Consider the following 20,110-nt stretch of genomic DNA (forward strand, 5'->3'; position numbering starts at 1 on the left):
ATACAGGAGAGGACGGTCCCGAGGTGGAAATGTGCTCCAAGCCAGAAGCAAGATCTTTCTCCTGGCTCTCGTGTCATTGGCAATGGTAGTGCAGCACCTTTGGGTGCAGTGCCGCACTCCAGGATCACTGGGAGCTCTCTGCCACCAGTGTTCCTGACTAACAGCTCCAGGGTCTCCTCCATCTCTTCCAGGTTATATATTATTTGTTGGACTATCCTTTACTTCCTTAATTAGCCACGGATGGTTCATCCTTCTCTTAGTCTTTCTTTCTCACTGGAATAATTCTTTGCTGAGAGTTATGAACTATCTCCTTAAATGTTTGCCACTGCTTAACTACCATCTTACCCTTTAATCTATTTTCCAACTTTAGCCAACTCTGCCTTCATACCTTTGTAATTACCTTAATTTAAGTTCAGGACACTAATTTGAGACCTAGCTTTCTCGCCCTTAAACTAAATTTGATCCGTAGCCCTGCAGGTTACGGCACTTCAAGTGTACATCCAAGTACTTTTTAAATATGGTGAGGGTTTGTGCCTCTACCATCCTTTCAGGCAGTGAGTTCCAGACTCCCACCACCCTCTGGGTGAAATGATTTCTGCTGAAATCCCTTTAAACCACTTACCACTTACTTTAAATCTATGCCCTCTGGTTGTTGACTCCTCTGCTAAGGGAAATATGTGCTTCCTATCCACTCTATCCAGGCCCCTCATAATTTTATACCCCTCAATAAGATCTCCCCTCAACCTCCTCTGTTCCAAAGAAAAGAACCCCAGCCAATCCAATCTTTCCTCATAACTAAAAATCTCCAGTTCAGGCAACATCCTTGTAAATCTCCTCTGTACCCTCTCTAAAGCAATCACATCTTTTCTGTAATGTTGTGACCAGAACTGCACACAGTACTCTAGCTATGGCCTAATTAGTGTTTTCAAGCATAACCTCCCTGCTCTTGTATTCCATGCCTCGGCTAGTAAAGGAAAGTGTCCCGTTTTCCTTCTTAACCATCTTATCTACCTTCAGGGATCTGTTCCTCTACACTTCTCAGTGTCCATTTATTGTCCTACCATGTGTATCCCCTTGCTTTGTTAGCCCCCCCCCCCCCCGCCAAATGCATTACCTTACACTTGTCCAGATTTAATTCTATTTGCCACTGTTCTGCCCACCTGATCAGTCCATTGATATCTTCCTCCAGCCTATAGCTTTCTCCTTCATTATCAACCACACGGCCAATTTTTGTATCATCTGCAAATTTCTTAATCATACCCCCTACATTCAAGTCCAAATCATTGATGTATACCACAAAAAGCAAGGGACCTAGTACTGAGCCCTGTGGAATGCCACTGGAAACAGCCTTCCAGTCACAAAAACACCCGTCGGCCATTACCCTTTGCTTCCTGCCTCTGAGCCAATTTCGGTTCCAAATACCACCTTCCCTTGGATCCCATGTGTTGTGTATGGAGAAAGAGTCAGACTGAACACTGTGAGCTTAAAGTAAACTGTGACCTTAGTCGTTTATTGCAGGTCTCCAGAGTGCCTCTCCAACCTGTGAAGCCTCCTTAAATACCTGTGCTCCCAAGGGAGGGGATGAGCCCTCTGGTGGCTGTACAGAGTAAATACAAGTCCACATATATAACACCATGGGCTTTTACTTTCGTGACCAGTCTGTCATGTGAGTTCTTATCAAAAGCCATGCTAAAATCCATATACACTACATCAAATGCATTACCCTCATCGAGCCTCTTTGTTACCTCCTCAAAATATTCAATCAAGTTAGTCAGTCATAACTTCCCCTTAACAAATCCATGCTGACTGTCCTTGATTAATCCGTGTCTTTCTAACTGAAGATTTATCCTGTCCCTCAGAATTTTTTCCAATAATTTTCCCACCACCGAGGTTCAGCTGACTGGCCTGTATTTACATGGTCTATCCCTTCCTCCCTTTTTTAAACAAAGGTACAACATTCGCAGACCTCCAGTCCTCCGGCACCGTACCTATAGCCACAGAAGATTGGAAAATGATGGTCAGATCCTCTGCTATTTCCTCTCTTGTGTCTCAACAGCCTGGGATACATTTCATCTGGGCCTGGGGATTTATCCACTTTCAATGATGCTAAACCTCTTAATACTTCCACTCCCACTATGTTTCTTTCTTCTAATATTTCAAACACCTCCTCCTTGATTGCAATATTTGCATTGTCCCTCTCTTTTGTGAAAACAGATGCAAAGTATTCATTAAGAACGATACCCACATCTTCCGCCTCCACACACAGGTTACCTTTATGGCCTCTAATAGCCCCTACTCTTTCTTTAGTTATCCTCTTAATGTATTTATAAAACATCTTTGGGTTTTCCTTGATTATTTTATTTCTCATGTTCTTATATCTTTTTAAATATTTATAATGTTACTCAATGCAGAGACTGTTGTGCATTACCCCTCCTCGTCCTTCTGTGCAGGCTTTGACAGGATGGCCATATAATACTGCCTCTTCTCGTTGCCCAACTCAGTGGGACTGCCTTTATTTCATTTGATTCTTGCCTATCCAATCATAGCCAGTGCATCTCCAAGAAAGACTTCTCCTATTGCCTCCACACAATCACCTTTGGAGATCTCCAAGAATTTATCTTTGGGCCCTTCTTTCTCACCTAGATGCTGCCCTGGAGCCATATTCTGGGGTCAAGATTTGAATGTAAGCTAACAGCAGCCAGCTCTATCTCTCCACCATTTCTTGACCACTGCACGGTCTCTGTATTATCAGACTGCTTGTCCGATCAGCCACAATTTCCTCCAGTTAAACATTGGGAAGACTGAAGATTCAGCCTCCACCACAAACTCTGTACCCTTGCCACTAATTCCATCCCTTTCCCCGGCCATCGCCTCATGTTGAACATGACTATTCACAACGTCAGCATACAATTTGACCCCAGGCTGAGCTTCCGACCCCACAATCTCAGCATTACAAAGACCGTCTACTTCCCCCTCCATAACATCACCTGCCTCTGCACTTGCGTCAGCCCACTTGCTACTGAAACCCTCATGCATGTATTTGTCATCTCCAGACTCAACTATTCCTTTGTTGTCCTGGCTCCCATCCTCCACCCTCTAAGCTTCAGCTCATCCAAAACTCTGCTACCCATATCCTATCCTGCATCAATTTCCGCTCACCTATCACCCCTGTCCATGTTGACCTTCATTGGTTGATGGTTCTCCAACACCTCAAATTTAAGTTCTCCTTGACGTGTTCAAATCTATTCATGGGCTCACCCTTTCTCTATCTTTTTAAGCTCCTCCAGCTCTGCAACCGTCCGAGCACTCCGCATTCCTCCGACTCTGGCCTCCTGTGTATCCACCATCTCCTTCGCCCCAACATTGGTGGCCATGCCTTTAGCTCTAGGATCTTGAATTCCGCACCCTAAACCTCTGCAGCTCTCTCTCCTCCTTTACGACCATCCTTAAAAGCTATCCTCATTGACCAAGCTTCTAGTCAAACATCCTAATATCCCCATTCTTGTCTGATTACACTCCTGTGAAGCACCTTGGGATTTTTTTCAATAAAGCTGCTATATAAATACAAGTTGTTGTTACAAGTATTCTGCATGCCTCGGACACACTTTTGCCGGAATCTTATGGAGTCTGTGCGGATGGGAATGGAGGTGGGTCGGGTGGGAAATTTGAAAAAACTAGGAGCAAGTCATCCCGCTCCCATGTGACTTTCCCTCAACCGGTACGGCAAGTAAAGAAAATTTCCGCCTTTATATCTGCATCTGTCACTCTTTTCTGTATGTTTTGTGTACTCTCTTCCTCTTATGTGTCATGGAGCACAGGGGCCTGCAAGCAAAAATGATCTGCTTCCTCTGGGAGTGGGGGACTGGGGTATGTTACATAAAGGAGCTTAGGTTTGAGGCTGTGGCTGGGGCTGTGCTGGAATGGGAGGTTGGAGCCTTGGACTGGAATAGAGAGTCAATGGAGGATGCACTGGCTTTACAATTAATTAATAATAATATTGCTGCCTTGACAATATTTCATATTTGAGTGGCAGTGTTAGCTGTATTTATTCAATATTAGCAGATCACCCAAAATATTGCTCATGGTGAGTCACAGGATACATTGGGGGGAAAATTGCAGTCAGGGGCTTCCTTTGTACGAATGCATCTGACCCGAAAAAAGTCTACAAGACTACCTGTTGGTCCTGGAGAAACATAGGATTCCGGTCGGAGATCTTCATTCATTCACAGTTGACCATTCCATCCTCCTCCAATGCTTCTCCACCATCATCCAGCTGGGTGGGACTGCACTCGCCTGGTTTTATTCTTATCTATCTAATCATAGCCAGAAAATCTCCTGCAATGGCTTCTCTTCCCACTCTGCATTGTTACTTCTGGTGTCCCCCAAGGATCTATCCTTGGCCCCCTCCTATTTCTCATCTATATGCTGGCGATATCATCCGAAAATATGGAGTCAGTTTCCACATGTATGCTGACGACACCCAGCTCTACCTCTCCGCCACTTCTCTTGACCCCTGTTTGGTATCTAAATTGTCAACTACTTGTCCGACATCCAGTACTGGATGAGCAAATATTTTCTCCAATTTAATCTTGGAAAGACCGAAGCCATTTTCTTTGGTCCCCGCCACAAACTGTGTTCCCTAACCACTGACTCTATCCCTCTCCCGAGCATCAATCCGAGGCTGAACCAGACTGTTCGCAACCTAGGTGTCATATTTGACCCAGAAATGAGTTTCTGGCCATGTATCCACGGCATAACTAAAACCGCCTTTTTCCAACTCCATAACATTGCCTGCCTCCGCCTCTGCCTCAGCTCTTCCACTGCTGAAACCTTCATCCATGCCTTTGTTACCTCTAGACTGGACTATTCCAACTCTCTCCTGGCCGGCCTCCCCCATTCTACATTATGTAAACTTAAGGTCATGCAAAACTCGGCAGCCCATGTCCGAACTTGCACCAAGTCACGACCACCCATCACCCCTGTGCTTTCTGATCTACATTGGCTCCCGGTTAAACAATGCCTCGATTTCAAAATCCTCATCCTTGTTTACAAATCATTCCATGGTCTTGCCCCTCCCTGTGTCAGTAATCTTTTTCAGCCTCACAACCCCCAAGATGTCTGCGCTCCTCAAATTCTGCCCTCTTGAGCAACCCTCATTATAACTACTCAAAAATTGGGTGCAGTGCCTTCAGCTGTTTGGGCCCTATGCTCTGGAACGCTCTCCCAAAACCTCTCCGCTTCTCTACCTCTCTTTCCTCCTTTAAGACAGTCTTTAACCACAAAGCATTTCTGGACTTACTGCAGCAACCCAGCTCAGGAGCAGCAAAGCAGCTCTGCAGGGGCTTGAAGGCGGAGGTCCAACAAAAAACCCATGACCTAAAGAATCGATGGTGGGTGGAGAAAGCACAAGAGATTCAGCAGCTGGCCGACAATGATGATGTGTGAGGATTCTTCACCGCAGTCAAGGTCACCTACAGCCCAAGCACCCAAGGCCTCACCCAACTGCTTGCCATGATCGGAAAGGCATTCATTGGGTGAAGACTGAGACAAGCCAAAGCAACAAGCCAAAAATCCAGCCCTGGGAGTGGGAATGAGAATGCCAGAGGAAGCAGAAACCAGAATGCCAGCAGGAGATGTCAAGACGTGCAGTACTTTACACAATCACAGACGTCCTAGTTGTGTGGACTCCTAGGAATTGTAATTGGTTACATACCTGAAGGAGTTTTATGTGTGGGTAGTTTGTAACTTTAAATTGGAACATAAAGAATAAGTTGGTTGGGTGGAAATAATAAAGTATTGGAAATGAGGTTGTCTTTGGAGACGAGTGTGGTGCATCATGGTGTTGGTAGAAGAGGGGAAGAAATGATTTGGAAAGATGTTTATCTGCGTTTAATCATTTTTCCAAATCATTATGTAGTTTTAATGTATCGATTCGGTTATAAATTGTATTGTTAACTGTATGTAATGCAGTGAGGTCAGAAAAAAATGCAACGAACAAAATTGTTTGAGTAATTTGAGATATTAGGCCTCTGAGCCACACTTTCGGGTGTGGTGCCCATGAACCAAGAGGCATCACACAAAAAAACAATCAAATTGATCAAACAATTTTATCAGTTCTTCCCAAGTCATCGAACTATATACAGCTAACAATTAGATTTAGAATGTAACAAATACTTTTTAAAAAATTATATAATTCTTTCCGGAATGCACTAAATTTGCCTTTATGGAGATATGCTAGAAACACATTTTTTTTAGAAATAGATAAACGTTTCAATTTCTTTTTCAGCAGTACCATTGCTCGATTACCATTTTGTCATAAGTAAGTTTTTTTGAAACACATTTTATCTCATTGTGAGATGTTTGAGAGATTTGATGAAGTGCAATATTAATGCAAGAGTTTCTTTTTCAAATACAAATCACCCAACAATTGTAAGCAGTTTTTTTTTCCTTTGTAACTACTTTAATTATTTGCAAAAGCAATGATCTTTTTAATTGGCACACCTGATAAATATACTAATTCCCTGTAACCTCGAAGATGCAGCAGTGATGTTCAGTGACAATTCCTTAAGCTACATTAGTTGACTGGTTACACATTAATTCTCATATTTGTATCTACAGGTTCCACACAACTTTCCACTTCTGGTAAGACGCAGCTTGACCATTTATTGTTCCATATAGTTATGTTAATATAACTTTCAACCGTGTACATTTACATACAAGCATGTGAAAGGAAAGACCAGCTGGTCCATCAAGTGTGCCTCTCACTCATGATGAATGGAGCAACATGACTTAAATCTTCTTCCCTTCCTCCACCCTCGCAGCTATGTAATCTCCTGGGAGAGGCAAATGCCAATAGGCAGCTTGGCAGCCCCTCTTGGGTGCCAGGCCACTGGCCCGGCCGAAACCCTCCCTGGTGGCCCAGTGGCCATTCCTAAATAATCGCCGACTCTCCCCCCTTTAAACGAGGGGAGTTGCAGGTGCAGACACGCAATGATGTCACCACCGCTCCGCTGCATCCGCCCTGCTTCCACTTCCGCCCCTCATCAGCACTTACTGCCGCACTTCCACCCACATTATGATTGGCTTCCTGGCCGCTTAAAAAAAAAAGACAAAGAGCTGAAATTTCAGGAAAGAGGCAACTTCATCTGAATTTCTGCCGTGAAGTGTCCTGGACTCAAAATGTGTTTTACATAAAGGTGGTAATTTAAATGTTGTGGCAATGACTTAAATGTTCTAAAACTTTGACATCTTTTTCAAGTTGACAGCGATCCTCATTTTATCATTTCAATGAACAATCGCAATGATGCCATTTGTTTCAACATTGATGGGAAACCAGGCACAATTCTAAATCTGGTCACGGATCCATATACAGGTAGGTGAATACTGTGTCTCAAGCTGTCACCAGAAAGGAAAATTAGCTGTGCATTGCTACCAAACAGAAACATACCTTGAGTTAACAGGTCATACAGTGACATTAAAGCTGCCCATTCTGGCAGTCTACTGTTTGACCTACCCACATTAATGGCTGATAAAGGAAGATCAGATCGAAAAACTGTCATGTATCTTATTATATATAACTGTAGCCTAACATGCTATACATGACTGTAATACGATATGACCTGTAACCACCAGCATACCTTACCACCAGGGGTGCACTTGCAAGAGACAGGTATATAAGGACAGGTCTCAGGCAAGTGCAGCATTCCAGAGCTGTGAAATAAAGGTGCAGGTCCAGAGTGACCTTGACTTCACTACATGCCTCGTGTGAATCTGTACTGAGGGGACAGGATTGTACAGTGGCGACGATTTACGGGATTACACAATCCACAGAATGGCGAACAACGGATCAAATGAAAAGTACAATGCGGGAGACAATTGGGAGGACTTTATAGAAAGGCTCGGAGGACTGGAGGAGTGCTAACGTTGTACCGTTCTTTAAAAAGGGGGAAAGGGAGAGACTGAGTAATTACAGGCCAGTCAGCCTAATCTCAGTGGTGGGAAAATTTTTGGAGAAAATTCTGAGGGACAGGATAAGTCTTCATTTAGAAAGACATGGATTAATCAAGGACAGTCAGCATGGATTTGTTAAGGGAAGGTCGTGTCTGACTAACTTGATTGAATTTTTTGAAGAGGTAACAAGGAGGCTCGATGAGGGTAGTGCATTTAATGTAGTATATATGGATTTTATCAAGGCTTTTGATAAGAACCCACATGGCACACTGGTCACGAAAGTAAAAGCCCATGGAATCCAAGGCAAAGTGGCAAGTTGGATCCAAAATTGGCTCAGAGGCAGGAAGCAAAGGGTAATGGTCGACGAGTGTTTTTGTGACTGGAAGGCTGTTTCCAGTGGGGTTCTGCATTGCTCAGTACAAGGTCCCTTGCTTTTTGTGGTATACATCAATGATTTAGACTTGAAAGTAGGGGTATGATTAAGAAGTTTGCAGATGATACAAAAATTGGCTGTATGGTTGATAATGAAAAAGAAAGCTGTAGACTGCAGGAAGATATCAATGAACTGGTCAGGTGGGCAGAACAGTGGCAAATAGAATTCAATCTGGAGAAATGTGAGGTAATGCATTTGGGGAGGGCTAACAAGGCAAGCGACTACACATTAAGTGGTAGGACACTGAGACACTATCATACTGGATAGAGGATTGGCTAACTACAGAGAACAGTGTCGGGATAAATGGTTCATTCTCTGGTTGTCAACCAGTAACTAGTGGCATGCTGCAGGGATCAATGCTGGGACTTCAATTTTTTACAATCTATATTAATGACTTGGAAGAAGAGACTGAGTGTAACGTAACCAAGTTTGCTGACGATACAAAGATGGGATGAAAAGCAATGTGTGAGGAGGACACAAAAAATCTGCAAAAGGACATAGACAAGCTAAGTGAGTGGGCAAAAATTTGGCAGATGGAGTATAATGTTGGAAAGTGTGAGGTCATGCACTTTGGCAGAAAAATCAAAGAGCAAGTTATTATTTAAATGGAGAAAGATTGCAAAGTGCCGCAGTATAGCGGGACCCGGGGGTACTTGCGCATGAAGCACAAAAGGATAGTATGCAGGTACAGCAAGTGATCAGGAAAGCCAATGGTATCTTGGCCTTTATTGCAAAGGGGATAGAGTATGAAAGCAGAGAAGTCTTGCTACAGCTATATAAGGTATTGGTGAGGCTGCACCTGGAATACTGCGGCAGTTTTGGTTTCCATATTTACGAAAGGATATACTTGCATTGGAGGCAGTTCAGGGAAGGTTCACTAGGTTGATTCCGGGGATGAGTGGGTTGACTTATGAGGAAAGGTTGAGTAGGTTGGGCCTCGACTCATTGGAACTCAGAAGAATGAGAGGTGATCTTATCAAAACGTATAAGATTATGAGGGGGCTTGACAAGGTGGATGCACAGAGGATGTTTCCACTGATCGGGGAGACTAGAACTAGAGGGCATGATGTTACAATAAGGTGCCACCCATTTAAAACAGAGATGAGGAGAAATTTCTTCTCTGAGGGTTGTGGAATTTGCTGCCTCAGAGCTGTGGAAGCTGGGACATGAATACATTTAAGACAGAACTAGACAGTTTCTTAAATGATAAGGAGATAATGGGTTATGGGAATGGGTGGGGAAGTGGAGCTGAGTCCATGATCAGATCAGCCATGATCTTATTGAATGGCGGAGCAGGCTCGAGGGGCCGTATGGCTGACTCCTCTTCCTATTTCTTATGTTCTTATAAGTGTAGAGAAATAAAAGGACCTTGGAGTGCATGGGTCTTGTGTAATGAGAGAGCATTAATTAGCAATCTTGTTGTGCGAGGCCCCTTGGGGAAGAGTGACCATAATATGGTAGAATTTTTTATTAAGATGGAGAGTGACACAGTTAATTCAGAGACTAGGGTCCTGAACTTAAAGAAAGGTAACTTCGATGATATGAGATGTGAATTGGCTAGGATAGACTGGCGAATGATACTTAAAGGGTTGACGGTGGATAGGCAATGGCAGACATTTAAAGATCACATGGATGAACTTCAACAATTGTACATCTCTGTCTGGCGTAAAAATAAATCGGGGAAGGTGGGTCAACCGTGGCTAACAAAGGAAATTAGGGATAGTGTTAAGTCTAAGGAAGAGGCATATAAATTGGCCAGAAAAAGCAGCAAACCTGAGGACTGGGAGAAATTTAGGGTTCAGCAGAGGAGGACAAAGGGTTTAATTAAGAGGGGGATAATAGAGTATGAGAGTAAGTTTGCAGGGAACATAAAAACTGACTGCAAAAGCTTCTAATGATATGTGAAGAGAAAACGATTAGTGAAGACAAATGCAGTCAGAATCAGGTAAATTTATAATGGGGAACAAAGAAATGGCAGACCAATTGAACAAGTACTTTGCTCCTGTCTTCACTAAAGGTAGCAGACCAGGTAGATAAGAAGGCATACAGAATACTTGCCTTTATTAGCCGAGGCATAGAATATAATAGCAGGGAGGTTATGCTTGAACTGTATAAAACACTAGTTAGGCCACAGCTGGAGTACTGCGTGCAGTTCTGGTCACCATATTACAGGAAAGATGTGATTGTATTAGAGAGGGTGTAGAGGAGATTTACGAGGGTGTTGCTTGGACTGGAGAATTTTAGCTGAAGAAAGATTGGAAAGGCTGCATTTGTTTCCGTTGGATCAAAGGAGGCTGAGGGGAGACCTTATTGAGGTGTATAAAATTATGAGGGGCCGAGATAGAGTGGATAGGAAGGACCTATTTCCCTTAGTAGAGGGATCAACAACCAGGGGGCATAGATTTAAACTAATTGGTAGGAGGTTTAGAGGGGATTAGAAGGGATATTCTTTCACTCAGAGGTTGGTGTGGGTCTGGGACTCACTGCCTGAAAGGGTGATAGAGGCAGAAACCCTCACCACTTTTAAAAAGTACTTGGATGTGCACTTGAAGTGCCGTAATCTAAACGGCTACAGACCAAGAGCTGGAAAGTGGGATTAGGCCGGCACAGACACGGTGGGCCGAAATGGCCTCCTTCTGTGCTGTAAATTTCTATGATTCTATGATTGTCACGTATCTATAATATTAGTATTTACAGGGCAATGTTGAGATGCAAGGTAAAATTTCCACTGTACTTTGTTCCTTTCAGAGAAAATATTGTCATAAAAACGTAAAACTCTAGAAATGCTCAGCAGATCAATCAGCATCTAAAAGGAGACAGGACAGGTGGCGATGTTTTGGGTGTGCAACCCTTGGTTCGAACTGACTGATCTGCGTGTTCCAGTGTTTCATGTTTTGTTTCAGATTTTCAGCGTTTGAAGTTATTTTCTTTTTATTTTATAGCAAGATTTTTGTCAACTTAGTTAATGTTCCTTAATTTACATATAAATGTAATCAAAAGGAGCTTTTTCTAGAAATGACATAGGTGGTGTGGCAGGGGATTCCCCATAACAACATAACTAAACTGTTGCATCCCAGTCCGAGCATTTCCTTCTTTTTCTCAGCTATCAATAATTCCGTTGTTCCATAAGATCACCAGTTTGTTGGCTCCTCCCTATAACCGGCTCTTTTTCATAAAAAGAAATGATGAATACAAAGTGATTGTGCAGATTTTAATTTGACATTGTCACAATTGATTAACATTAATTAATGTGTGTTTAAATTTATGTGCAGGCTTTGTGGTAAATGGACAGTTAATTGGAGAGAAAAAAATGGAAAATAACGAGAAAATAAACACATACTTTGGAAAGTTTGGAATTGTGAACACCAAAATGGATGTAAAACTAGAAGTATCGACTGAAGCGATTACAGTCTTCAATGGAGAAGATAAGATTATTTTCCCCTGGTCAGCAACAGCATCTTTAACAAAAGAGAGGTACGGTTTATGCAGTAACACAGCAGCATTACATTTGTGTTTCAGAAAACTGTTGGTGGCAACATAAATACGAATATAGCCAAGAAGCAAAAGGTTCAATTCTCTGTAATGTCAGACCTAATTTGTACAACTAATGCCCTTTGGTAGACACCTATTTTGGTTTACCTTTGGAATTTTTGAATTATATTAATTACAACATGTGAAGAAAAATAGCCAAAGCAAAAATACAAATAAGAATCAAGAAGTCAACATCACACATACAAGGCAGAATAGCAATATTTCTACAATAACAAACCTAAGTGGAGATTCATAATTGAAGCAAGGTTAAGCTGATTGAAATTAATTTAAAAAAATCATAGATTCTAAGATGATCAATATTATAAAAGATAGACTTTAATCGTGCCTTATCATACCTCTTAGAAATGTCCCAAAGCACTTTGCATACAACAAATTATTTTGCAGTGCTGCCACTGCAAATATCATACAGGGAGTGAAAATATCATACAGGGAGTGAAACAGACACGGGAAACCAGAGCAGTGCTTGGAGCAAGGACAATAAGATGGGAGGGGGAGAAATGCACAGCTTTTCAGAATCCCAACACCATCAGGTGCAGCGCTAGAACTTATTCAAGGATCACAGCACAAATTAAAGCTGAAATTTAAAAAAACATATTCTATCTGATTGAGCCACCTTTAAGAATCACTCCTACTTTGCTGAATTAAATACAGGTAACATCACCATCTGCCTCGAGAGAACTGGAAGGTGATGGCTTGGTGTGGCCAAAAGGAGAATGTCCTATTCAGTTTCCAATAGTCCTCTACAGGAAGATGTAAGATACACTGCAATGAATTGAGTGTGGTGGAGATATCTGTGACAACTCAACCTCCTGCAGTATCATAATCCAATATGTTAAGTCCTGACTCTAATGTACTGACTTACACGAGACACATGCTGAAGTCAAGGTCACTCAGGACCTGTACCTTTAATTCCAGATCTCCAGTGCTGCACTTGCCTGAGACCTCCCTTTATATACCACAGTGGAACTGGTATGGAGTGTCTCCTGCAAGTGCACCCCTGGTGGTAAGGTATGCTTATTGTTACAGATCATATCCAGTTACAGTCATGTATAGCATGGTAAGATACAGTTATATACAGTAATGTGAGATACATGACATCACCCTCCCCCAAGGTCTTATTGCCTTTTATAGATTCAGTCTCTCAGATGGTCTGCGCTCTCGCGTGGAGCGTCTTAGTTGTGGTTTAGTTGTTTGCCTTGGTGCCTGTTTTTTGTTCGGTATGATTGCTGGTATCTTGTCTGGGCTGTCTGTTTCGTTTGGTGTGATTGCTGGTATCTCGCCTGGGCTGTCTGTTGAGACTGCTCTTTCCTCAGGTTGTTCCACCTGTCTGTCCATCAGGTGTGGTGTGAGTTCCACATTGTAGTCTGCCTCTGGTTCTTCAGTGTTATCAGTGAATCTACTTTTTACTTGGTCTACATGCCTCCGGCAGGTTTGGCCATTGTCCATTTGTATAACCAGTAGCCTGTTTCCCTTTTTGTCTGTTACTGTCCCTGCAAGCCATTTGGGACCCCGGCCATAGTTTAGTACAAACACTTTGTCCCCTATTTCATTCCACCTCCCCCTCGAATTTCGGTCATGGTACTCAGTTAGCTTTTGACACTTAGCCTCAACAATTTCATGCATGTCTGGGAGGCTTAACGAGAGCCTGGTCTTTAAGGTTCGTTTCATCAATAGTTGCACGGGGGGATCCCCAGTCAACGAGTGCGGACGAGATCTGTATGCCAGCAGCAGTCGCGACAGGTGGTTCTGCAGCGTGGGACCTTGGATTCTGAGCATGCCTTATTTAATGATCTGCACTGTTCGCTCCGCCTGGCCATTGGAGGCCGGCTTGAAAGTTGCCGTCTTAATGTGATTTATACTGATTCCACTTTGAAAATGCATCTACAACTACGAGGAACATTTTGCCCATGAATGGGCCCGCATAGTCTACGTGCACCCGTGATCACGGTTTGGTAGGCCAGGGCCAGGGGCTCAGGGGAGCCTCCCTGGGGGCATTGCTGAGTTGGGCACAAATGGTGCATCTTCGGACGCAGAGCTCCAAGTCCGAATCAATACCAGGCCACCAGACGTGGGATCTGGCTATGGCCTTCATGAGAACGATCCCCGGGTGCTCGCGGTGGAGCTCCCGGACAAATGCCTCTCTGCCTCGCAGAGGCATGACTACTCGGCTGCCCCACATCAGGCAGTCTGCTTGTAGTGATAGCTCATGCATGCGCCTGTGAAAGGGTTTTAATTCCTCAGGGCAGGCATTGCGAGCATCTGCCCAGTCACCGGTTAGGACACATCTTTTTACTAAGGATAACGTGGGGTTGCTGGCCGTCCAGTCTCTGATTTGGCGAGCCGTCATGGGCGAACCTGTGGACTCGAAGGCATTGATTGCCATGACTATCTCTCAGTCCTGTTCGTCAGACTCTTCCGTGGTCACCAGGGGTAGCCTGCTGAGCGTGTCGGCACAGTTGTCTGTGCCTGGTCTGTGCTTTATGGTATAGTCGTAGGACGCCAGCGTGAGTGCCCGCCGTTGAATTCGCGCCGAGCCGTTGCCGTTTATTCCCTTGCTCTTGGATAGGAGGGACGTGAGAGGCTTGTGATCGTTTTCTATTGCGAACTTGGCCCCGAAAAGGTATTGGTGCATCTTTTTGACACCATACACGCACACGAGTGCCTCGTTCTCTACCATTCCGTACCCGCGCTCCGCCCGCGAAAGTGACCTGGAGGCATAAGCTATGGGTTGTAATTTGCCACACTATTGACATGTTGCAAAACGCACCCGACCCCATACACTGACGCATCGCATGTGAGAACTAGCTTTTTACCTGGATCAAAGAAAGTCAAAACACTGTTGGAACACAGAAAGTTGCGTGCCTTGTTGAAGGCGCATTCCTGGGCGTCCCCCCAAAACCAATCGCACCCCTTCCTGAGTAGCATGTGGAGAGGCTCCAGCAGCGTGCTTAAGTTCTGCATAAAGTTCCTAAAGTAATTGAGTAGTCCGAGAAAGGCGCGCATTTCTGAGACATTCCGGGGCCTGGGTGCCAGGCGAATTGCTTCTGTTTTGGACTCTGTTGGGTGGATTCCATCAGAGGCAATCATTCTGCCCAAAATTTCAACCTCAGGTGCGAGAACCAGGCACTTGGATTTCTTGATTCGTAGGCCTACCCGATCCAACCGCTTTAGTACTTCCTCCAAATTATGGAGATGGGAATCGGTGTCCCTGCCCGTGATAAGTATGTCGTCTTGAAATACAACCGTCCCCGGGATAGACTTGAGCAGACTCTCCATGTTGCGCTGGAATATGGCAGCTGCCGACCTGATGCCGAATGGCCATCAATTGTACATGAAAAGGCCTCGATGTGTGTTGATGGTGGTGAGTAGCTTGGATTCCTCGGTCAATTCTTGCGTCATATACGCAGATGTGAGGTCTAGTTTTGAGAAAAGTTTACCTCCAGCCAATGTGGCAAATAAGTCCTCCGCATTGGGCAGCGGGTACTGGTCCTGTAGGGAGACTCTGTTTATAATAGATTTGTAGTCCCCACAGATTCGTACGGATCCATCAGGCTTCATGACTGGGAAGATGGGATTTGCCCAGTCGCTAAATTCCACAGGTGATATAATGCCTTCCTGCAGAAGCCTGTCTAGTTCATGTTCAATCTTTTCCCTCATCACATAGGGTACAGCTCTGGCCTTGTGATGGACCGGTCTAGCATCCTGTGTGATGTAGATTTTGACTTTGGCCCCTTTGAAAGTGCCCACACCTGGCTGAAAGAGATGTTCAAATCGCTTTATAACTGTTGAGCAGGAGGTCTGTACCTCTAATGACATGGCATGGACATCATCCCATTTCCAGTTTAGTTTTGCCAGCCAGCTTCTTCCCAGCAGTGCTGGGGGATCTCCGGGGACAATCCACAGGGGAAGTCGGTTCACTGTCCCTTTGTGTGTGACAGAGAGCATGGCGCTGCCGAGGACTGGTACGATTTCTTTGGTATAAGTCCTTAGTTTGGTGTCGACCCTTGTGAGTTTTGGTCTGTCTCTTTTATGCGGCCACAGTTGTTCAAATTGTTGAGCGCCCATGAGAGATTGACTCGCTCCCGTATCCAGCTCCATGTTGACAGGTATCCTGTTGAGTAGGACCCTCATCATTATAGGAGGCGTCCTGTTGTAGGAGCAGCGGCCATTGATCGTGTTGACCCGCTATACATCGGTGTCCCGGGTACTGTCCCCACCGTCTTCTGGTCCGCTTTCCGACCCATCCGATTCATATACCAGCCGAGCTGCTGTTTTTTTGCACATGCGGGCCAAATGCCCTGTATATTCACAGTTCCTGCAAACAGCCTGCTGAAATCGACATCCCCTTGATGAGTGCCCACCCCCACACCTCCAGCACAGACCTGTTCCATTGTTCAAAGTGTTCCCAAAGAATGAGCTGCATCTGGCTGATCTCTCTTGAGCTTCTCTCAGTTTGTAGTTGCTTGCTCGCATTGTGGGTTGATGAGGTGTGAACGGCCGTTCCTGTGGCCCTTGATGGCTTCTGGCGCCACTGCCTGCTGTCGAGAGCCTGTTCTCCCGGTTTTGTCTGTGTGTGTGGGTAGCAGCTTATTTAGTGCTGTGAACTTCTTGTTCCGATATTTCGTTAGTTGTCGTACCTGCATTGTAAATCAACCTCGTTTCTTCTTCCCCTACCAAGAATGTCTGTGCAACCAGTGCTGCTGCCTCTAAGGTCAGATTCTTGGTCTCTGAGCTTTTGGAATATGCCTGCGTGGCCTATTCCTTCAATGAAAAAGTCTCTCAGCATTTCTCTCCTCAGTTCATCGGAGAACTCACATAAACTAGCCAACCTCCGAAGTTCCGCCACGAAGTCGGGTATGCTCTGGCCCACACAGCGTCTGTAGTTGTAGAACCTGTGTCTGGCCATGTGTAGGCTGCTCGCTGGCTTCAGGTGGTCTCTTACCAGTGTGCTCAATTCTTCAAACGACTTGCTTGCTGGTTTCTCAGGTGCCAGCAAATCCTTCATTAAAGCTTATGTTTTCGAGCCACAACTGGTCAAGAGATGGGCTCTTCTCTTGTCTGCCTTATCGTCGCCTAACCAGTCTTTGGTTACAAAGCTTTGCTGGAGCCTTTCTATAAAGTCCTCCCAATTGTCTCCCGCATTGTACTTTTCATCCCATCCTTGTCGCCACTGTAAAGTCCTGTCCCCTCAGTACAGATTCACACGAGGCATGTAGTGAAGTCAAGGTCACTCTGGACCTGTACCTTTATTTCAGAGCTCTGGAATGCTGCACTTGCCTGAGACCTGTCCTTATATACCTGTCTCTTGCAATTGCACCCCTAGTGGTAAGGTATGCTGGTGGTTACAGGTCATATCTTCTTACAGTCATGCATAGCATGTTAGGATACAGTTATATATAATAATGTAAGATACATGACAGATGTGAGGTCAAGTTTTGAGAAAAGTTTTCCTCCAGCCAACGTGGCAAATAGGTCCTCCGCTCTGGGCAGCGGGTATTGGTCCTGTAGGGAGACTCTGTTTATGGTAGGCTTGTAATCCCCACAAATTCGCACGGATCCATCAGGTTTCATGACGGGGACGATGGGGCTTGCCCAGTCGCTGAATTCCACGGGAGAAATTATGCCTTCCCGCAGAAGCCGGTCCAGTTCGTTTTCAATCTTTTCTCTCATCACATAAGGCACAGCTCTAGCCTTGTGATGGACCGGTCTGGCATTCTGTGTGATGTAGATTCTAACTTTAGCCCCTTTGAAGGTGCCCACTTCTGGCCGAAAGAGATGTTCAAAATGGCTTAGAACTGTTGAGCAGGAGGTCTGTTCCTCTGACGACATGGCGTGAACATCATCCCATTTCCAATTAAGTTCTGCTAGCCAGTTTCTCCCCAACAGGGCTGGGGGATCCCCGGGGACAATCCACAGAGAAAGTTGGTGCACCATCCCTTTGTGTGTGACTGAGAGCATGGCGCTGACAAGGACTGGGACGATTTCTTTAGTATAGGTCCTTAGTTTGGTGTCGATCTTTGTGAGTTTTGGTCTGTTGCTTTTGTGCGACCACAGCTGTTCAAATTGTTGAATGCTTATGAGGGATTGACTGGCCCCCGTGTCCAGTTCCGTGTTGATGGGTATTCCGTTGAGTAGAACCCTCATCATAATTGGAGGCGTCTTGGTGTAAGAACAGTGGACATTGATTGTGTTAACCCGCTGTACCTCGGCGTCCTGTGCACTGTTCCAACCGTCTTCTGGTCCGCTTTCCGACCCTTCCGATTCATATACCAGTCGAGCTACTGTTTTTCTGCACATGCGAGCCAGATGCCCTGTGTAGTTGCAGTTTCTGCAAACGGCATGCTGAAATCGACACACCCTGGTTGAGTGCCTTCCCCCACATCTCCAACACAGACCGTTTCCATTGTTTCCGAAGGATGAGCTGCATCTGGCTGATCTCCCTTGAGCTTCTCTCAATCTGTTGTTGATTGCTCGCATTGTGGGTTGATGAGGTGTTATCAGCCGTTCATGTGGCTCTTGATTTTGATGGCTTCTGGCGCCACTGTCTGCTGTTGAAGGCCTGCTCTCCTGCCTTTGTCTGTGTGTGGGAGTAGCGGGGGTTTCACAATGTGAACCCCTTGTTCCGATGCCTCGTTGGTTGTCGTACCCAAAGTATAGATCGGCCTCGTTTCTTCTTCGCCTGCCAAGAACGTCTGTGCGACCAGTGCTGCTGCCTCTAGAGTCAAGTTCTTAGTCTCTATAAGCTTTCGGAATATGGCTGCGTGGCCTATTCCTTCAATAAAAAAGTCTCTCAGTACTTCTCTCCTTAGTTCATCGGGGAACTCACATGAACTAGCCAGCCTCCGAAGTTCCTCCATGAAGTCGGGTATGCTTTGGCCTACACAGCATCTATAGTTGTAGAACCTGTGTCTGGCCATGTGTAGGCTGCTCACTGGCTTCAGGTGGTCTCTCACCAGTGTGCTCAACTCCTCAAATGACTTGCTTGCTGGTTTCTCGGGTACCAGCAGGTCTTTCATTAAAGTGTATGTTTTCGAGCCACAACTGGTCAAGAGATGGACTCTTCTCTTGCCTGCCTTATCGTCGCCCAGCCAGTCTTTGGTCACAAAGCTTTGCTGGAGCCTTTCTATAAAGTCATCCCAATTGTCTCCAGCATTGTATTTCTCATCTGAGCTGTTGGTAGCCATTCTGTGGATCCTGTGATCCCGTAACTCGTCGCCACTGTTAAGTCCTGACTCTAATGTACTGACTTACACGAGACACATGCTGAAGTCAAGGTCACTCAGGACCTGCACCTTTAATTCCAGATCTCCAGTGCTGCACTTGCCTGAGACCTCCCTTTATATACCACAGTGGGACAGGTATGGAGTGTCTCCTGCAAGTGCACCCCTGGTGGTAAGGTATGCTTATTGTTACAGATCATATCCAGTTACAGTCATGTATAGCATGGCAAGATACAGTTATATACAGTAATGTGAGATACATGACACAATAGGACTGGACTAAGGGACAAATCTAGAAGAACATGAGTAGGAGTTGCGCACTCTGCAACTGTTTTAACAATGATTTATAATCTTTGGCTACCAACCATAAAATTGTTCTATAAGATGCAATGAAGAATTTTCAGTTGTTCCTCCCACAGATCGTGGCTGGTGAATAGCCCAGGAATCACAGAGCAGATAGCTCCTATTCCTCATCCAAAATCATCCAGTTAAAATCCTAAGCAAGAGGAGTTTACTATTTCCATAGAAACCAATAGAACATAGAGTTCTAAAGTTAACCATCCTCCTCAATAAAAGACCCTAGTTTCAATGTGGAAACCCAAAGTGTGGCTTCTGGCTGAGAAAGCAAGTGATCTTGAAGATAATACTTGTAGGTGATTGAAGAATCAGATTGCGTCAACCTACAGCAAGTGGGAGAACCATGAAAGACCTAAATCATGCCACTTTGAAAACACAGAACACAGAAGGAGCGATTTCCTAGTTGTCCATTTATGGCCTCGCCTCTCTCTGGGCCCAAGTTTCCACATGATTTGCGCCTGATTTTTAGGAGCAACTGGTGGAGAACGGACTATCTTAGAAATCGCAATTCTCCACATTTTTTTTCTGCAGTTCTCGTGAGGTAGAACAGTTCTACTTTAGAACATAATTTTTTCTTCAAAAGGTGGCGTGTCCGGCC

At 44.8% G+C, this 20,110-nt stretch overlaps 1 pseudogene; it reads left to right on the plus strand.

The window, feature by feature from the left end:
- The window catches only part of LOC139276792 (inter-alpha-trypsin inhibitor heavy chain H3-like), a 251,392-nt pseudogene that overhangs the window by 218,323 nt on the left and 12,959 nt on the right, over positions 1-20,110 (plus strand).

The sequence above is a fragment of the Pristiophorus japonicus genome, chromosome 12 (assembly GCF_044704955.1).
Source record: "Pristiophorus japonicus isolate sPriJap1 chromosome 12, sPriJap1.hap1, whole genome shotgun sequence".
NCBI classification, from domain to species: Eukaryota; Metazoa; Chordata; class Chondrichthyes; family Pristiophoridae; genus Pristiophorus; species Pristiophorus japonicus.